The 6,261-nt window shown below is 37.9% G+C and overlaps 1 pseudogene; it reads right to left on the bottom strand.

Annotated features, from left to right (window-relative positions):
- Positions 1 to 1,093: 1,093 nt before the first annotated feature.
- Positions 1,094 to 6,261, bottom strand: part of LOC103212303 — an 8,080-nt pseudogene continuing 2,912 nt past the window's right edge.

The following is a 6,261-nucleotide window of genomic DNA, read 5'->3' as shown; positions in this document are numbered from 1 at the left end:
AGATGACATAACCTTCCTTGCTGAAAATGAAGAAGACTTGAAGCACTTACTGATGAAGATCAAAGACAAGAGTTTTCAGTATGTGTTATATCTCAACATAAAGGAAAAAAAAAAAAAAATCCTCACAACTAAATCAATAAGATATGTAACTCTAAATGGAGAAAAGATTGAAGTTTCCAAGAATTTCCTTTTACCTGGATCCACAATCAACACTTACAGAATCAGCAGTCCAGAAATTAGATGTCATATAGCACCAGGAAAATCTGCTGGGAAAGACCTGTTTAAAGAGTTAAGGTGCAAAAGTGTCACTATGAATACTGTGTTGTTGTTGTTAGGTGCCATCGAGTCAGACCCGACTCATAGTGACCTCTCCTTGGGTTGCCAAGGCAGTATCACTACGGAAGTAGATTGCCCAATCTTCCTTCCGAGGAGTGGCTGGTGGATTTGAACCACCAGCCTTCTGGTTAGCAGTCAAGTGCCTTAGGCACTATGCTACCAGAGCTCCTACTATGAAGACTATGGTGAGCCTAATCCCAGTCGTAGTATTTGCAATCACCTCCTATGCATGTGAAAGCTGTACTATGAAAACAAAGATCTAAGAAGAATTGAAGTCTTTAAATTGTGGTGTTGGCAAAGAATATTTTAAATACTATTGTCTGTCATAAGAAGAAACAAATCTGCCTTGGAAGAAGTACAGCCAGAATGCTCCTTAGGAGTGAGAATGGCCAGACTTTGTTTCTTGTACTTTGGTCATGATGTCAACAAGGACAAGTCCCTGGAGACAGATATCATGCTTCTTAAAGTAGAAGGTCAACTAAAAAGACCTTCAATGAGATAGCAGTGGTTGTATCAATGTGCAGAAGCATAGCAAATGTTGTGAGAATGGCTCAGTACTGGGCAGTGTCTCATTCTATTGCATACAGGTTGATATGAGACAGAATTGACTGGATGGCACCTAACAACAGCAATCTTCAAAAGTTGCATAAATATTTTTTTTCTCCCTAATTTCTATTCATTGGTCAAATATTTGTCAAGTCCAAATACAAAATAAATGAGGTAGGTATTTTCTCTTGGCTTGCATTTTGCATTTTATTTATGTATTTATTGTTAACATGCTAGTCTTCTGTGCATTGAGAGAGGCAACATGAGCCCCAATTCTTGTAGGAGTTTTTCTGTTGATTGTTTTCTCTATCTTATCCAAATTATCTTTATCCAGTATTTCTATCTTCTTATTAAAAGGCTCTTGGACTCTGTCCAGGATTTTAAAGGTGTGTTTGCTATTTACTAAGTTCATGTCCAATGAACGTGCCAAAGCAGCTGGAACACCTGATCCAGTACAGATAGGTCTGTTTGTCCTAGACGCCATCCTTATCCACAGGAAATCCAAAGTTGATGACAACAGATGTTGGTTCAACATCAATACCACAGACATCCAAGTTGATACTCTCCAAAACCTTCTCTCTGACTTCTGGAAATTGTTCAATCACATCTCCCAGATCAACCATTATTTCACTCCTCAACAAAGCCTACTGGTAACCTTCTTTTGAGAGCTCTGCTGCCAGCCAGTGAAATATTTTAAGTAAATGGCAGAAAATCATGGCTTGAGAAATTTTTATGAATCTATACAAGTTACACAAGGCCTGGAACCTTTTGTCTCTGTTACTGCACAGGACATAATACTCCTTGAAGGTATGCAGTGTCTCCTCCTCTTGCTTCAGTTATATAATGTTTGGGTATAGGAATTCTTTCTAGACAAATTGCTACAAAGGATCTTCCATGGTAGTAGAGAAAGCAGCATGTGGCACTTTCTGGGATACACTCTGTGAAGCCAATGCTCTGATCTTGGTGGTCTTTGGGAGATGTCACCATGCCAGCCTCATCTTGAACAAGCTTCTTGATTTTCTTAGCATCAATGAATATGTTTCCAGGGTGTTTCCTGGGTGCCAAAGACAATCTACACACCGATCTTTTGACCATGTTCCAATTTATTGCCTATAACAGAATAAGCTAGGTTCAGTTTATGGGGAAAATTTGCTCATCTGCTCAATTGTTTTCTTGTTTTAAGGACAAGAAATGGGCAGAGACACAACCACTAGGGTGTATATTTGCCTTGGGAACCCAAGAAGGGGTGGCTATGAGGTAGAACTTATTTGATGGCTGTGAGTACTAGGGTAAGCATGGATAGGACAAATTCAGTAGTTTTTACCAATGCAGGACTAAAACCGGGCCATCAAGTTCTATGGAAGATCAGCAAACATGAAAGGCAATGTGTCCTTTTTTTTGTCTTGGATGGATAGTTGAAGTGCATGCTTTGCTGCTGCTGCTGGGGTGGTCAATGGTGAAAACGAATGGAGTAATTTTTAGCATTAAAATGCTAATAATGCTCATGCTTATTGTTTCCACTTATAAGATAATAGTCTTTTTTCTTGACTGACTGTCAAAAACTTTCCCTCTGGGGTTTTCAAAGGGAAGAACTGCTAACAAGTAGTCACTGTGGGGAACATGTTTTCTAGTTAGAGTCTTCAGTCTTCCTATCTACCTCCCAGAGCCACCTAAGCATCTCTAAATGAGTAATTAGCACTCTCCCTGCTGATTTAGAATAATGGAAACCTTGACTAAAAAAGGTCAGAATTTGAGAACAGATCATTTTAGTTTCTAACCTTTCTTTTGAAAAACTTCATTCTTTAATTTGCACTAGCCTATGAAAAAATAAACTTTAATCACTCTCAGTTTGAGAGTACATACATCAATATAAAAATAGGGTCTCTCAAAAATTAAATTCACAATTCCTTTTCTTGGGATAGGTGTAATTATGTCACAACATTCAGTGTTCTCTGGAACTTTTATGCCTAATACCTAAATATTTGTACAAATAAAACTTATATAAAATATATCACATACTTGATTCTCTTATTAAGCACATTGTTTTCAGATTTTCCATTAAAAGTCATTGTTATATATTTAACAGACATTAAGTTTATTTTATATATTACACATAAATCCAGAATAATATATTTCTTATATTAAGCAAACACAGATAATACACACCTTTCATTTTAAGGCCGGGGCCCAGATAGGTGGGCACATGCCTTGAGGCTTACTGAAGATAGTTCAAAAACAGTTGCAGCATTATAAAGACAGAGAGTTTCCAGAAATACAAGCTGGATTCACAAGAGGACATGGGATGAGGGATAGCATTGCTGATGTCAGATGGATCTTAGCTGAAAGCAAAGAATACCAGGAAGATATTTACTTATATTTTATTGACTATGAAAAAGCATTTAATTTTGTGGATAATAACAAATTATGGATAATATTGAGAAGAATGGGAATTCCAGAGCACTTGTTTGTATTCATGAGGAACCTGTACATAGAGCATGAGGCTGTCATTAGAACAGAACAAGGAGATACTGCATGGTTTAAAGTCTGAAAGGAAGTGTGTGAAGGTTGCATCCTTTCACCATACTTATTCCATTTGTGTTCTGAGGAAACAATATGAGAAGCTGGATTATATGAAGAATGTGGCATCATGATTGAAGGAAGACTCCTTAACAACCTGAAATACACAGACGATGCAACTTTGCTTGTTGAAAGTGAGGATGACTTGAAGCACTTACTGATGAAGATTAAAGAGTACAGTCTGAAGTATGGATTACACCTCAACATAAAGAAAACAAAAATTCTCACAACTGGTCCAATAAACAGCTTCATGATGGATAGAGACAAGACTGAAGTTGTCAAAGGCTTTGTATTAGTTGGTTCTACAATCAACACCAATGGAAGCAGCAGCCAAGCCCTCAGAAGATGTATTGTATTAGGCAAATCTACTGCAAAAGACCTCTTTCAAGTGATGAAGAGCAAAGATACTTCCTTGGAGACCAAGCTGTGCCTGACCCAAGCCAAGGTATTTTCAATCACCTCGTATGCATGTGAAAGCTGGACAATGAGTAAGGAATGCTAGGAGTACCATGGACTGCTAAAAGGACTAACAGATCTGTATTGGAAGAATGCATCTGGAATACTCTTTGGAAATGAGAATGGCCAGACTTGTCTCAGCTACTTTGATTATGTTGTCAGGAGGAACCATTCCCTGGAAAAGGATATCATGCTTGATAAAGTGGGGTGTCAAAGAAAAAGAGGAAGGTCCTCAAGGGGATGGATTTGCACAGTGGCTGCAACGATGGGCTCAGGTATAGCAAGGATCATGAGGCTGGCACAGGACTGGGCATTGTTTCCTTCTGCTATGCTTAGGGTCAGTATGAGTCAGAGATGACTTGATGGCACCTAACAACAACAACAACATACCTTTCATAAGCAAGTTATTTATTCAAAGCATATTGACATTTTAACATAATTTCATTAAGCAGAGAGGGTAATACCAAGAAACTAATTTACATTTTTATTAAAAAGAAAATAATTCTGTTTGCAAAGCATTGATCACATACAGGAATTCATGCAGAGGAGAATAATACAACTGTTCACTTGATTGTCAGCCTGGACTCTGTGAAGCAACTTTTGTTGATATATTAGAGCATCTATTTTTGTTTCTGCTTATTTTCCTAAAGTTAAATACATCAGAACTCACTATTAAGGAGCTCTGTGGTGTAGTGGTTAAATGATTAGGCTGCTAACCAAAAGGTCAGCTGCTAGAACCCACTACTGGCTCAGTGGGGAAAAAAATGAATAAATCTGTTTCCGTAAAGATTTACAGCATTGGAAATCCTATGAGGAAGTTCTACTCTGTCTTTTAGGTCATTATGAGTCAGAATTGAGTTCATGGAAATGTTTTTTTTTTTTGGTTTTAACTCATTACTAAAATATTTCATTGCATTATAATATATATTTAATGTATTCTAATAATATATACCAAAATATATGTTAGAATTTTAGATTGTTGTTGCATATAATGATGCATTCTGCCTAATTTAGGTACTTTTCTGGAGCTAGTGTAAATGATATTTTTCCATCACTAATAAACAACAACAATAAATTTTAATTACATACAGCATTTAATTCTCACAACAAATAATGAGGCATGGCATATTATTATGTCCATCTTACACATATGAGAAATGGTGCATATATTAGTGAAGTAACTTTTCCGAGTTTATAAAGTGGTAAAACTTTAGAAGCTTTAGAAGCTTACCCTTAATAACTATGCTACCTCTTCAAACAGAGCTAGAAGCAAAAGTAACCAAACTGTTTACGGTCAGGTCAATTCGACTGATAGCAACCCCTCCTGTTTCTGAGGCAATATCTCGACAGAAGTAGTTTGCTCAATCTTCCTTCCAAGTAATGGCTCGTGAGTTTGGACCACGAACCTTCTGGTTAGCAGTCAAATGCCTTAGGCACTACACCACCAGAGAAAGTGAAAAATGTAGGCAACAGTTTCTAAACAAAAAAGCAAATGTGAAGTTCTGGAGATGGAAAATAATTAAATTTCAAGAAGTTATTTGAAAAGGGACTGCCAATTTAAAGACAGCCCCAAAATACAGAATTTGATGACATATCACCTCACCCCAGGAATAATAGCAAAGTTCAGAAAACAACAAATGTTGGCGAGAGTGTGGAAAGACTGTTAGGTGCCGTCCAGTCATTTCCAAGTCATAGTGACCCCATGCATGGCATGATGAAACACTGCCCTATCCAGCACCAACTCCACGATCCCTGCTATACTTGAGCCCATCATCACAACTACCATGTCAATCCATTTCATTGAAGACCTTCCCCTCTTTCATGGACCCTCCACCTACCAAGCATGACATCCTTCTCCAGGGAATGGTCCCTTCTGACAAAATGGCCAAAATAGGTGCGATGAAGTCTGACCATTCTCGCTTCCAAGGAGCATTTTGGGTGGACTTCCTCCAGGACAGATCTGTTAGTTCTTTTAGCAGTTCATGGTACTTTCAGCATTCTTCGCCAGTAACACAACTCAAAAACATCAACTCCTTCCTTATTCATTGTCTAGCTTTCACATGCATACGAGGAAAGTGGAAATATCATGGCTATGTCAGGCGCACCTTAGTCCTCAAGGAGACATCCTTGCTCCTCAGCACTTGAAATGGTTCCTTCGTGGTTGACTTTCCCAATGCTACACATCGTCTAATGTCCTCACTGCTGCTTCCACTGGCATGCATTGTAGAACCAATCAATGTGAATTCTTCAACAACTTCAATCTTTCTCCATTTATTGTGATGCTGCTCATTGGTCCAGTTGTGAGGATTTTTGTTTTCTTTATATTGAGATGTAATCCATACTGCA

The sequence above is a fragment of the Orycteropus afer genome, unplaced genomic scaffold, assembly GCF_000298275.1.
Source record: "Orycteropus afer afer isolate SDZICR_OR568_19922 unplaced genomic scaffold, OryAfe1.0 scaffold00914, whole genome shotgun sequence".
In the NCBI taxonomy this organism is placed as follows: Eukaryota; Metazoa; Chordata; class Mammalia; order Tubulidentata; family Orycteropodidae; genus Orycteropus; species Orycteropus afer.
The sequence above is the reverse complement of the archived record's forward strand: the minus strand, read 5'-3'. Positions and strand labels throughout refer to the sequence as shown.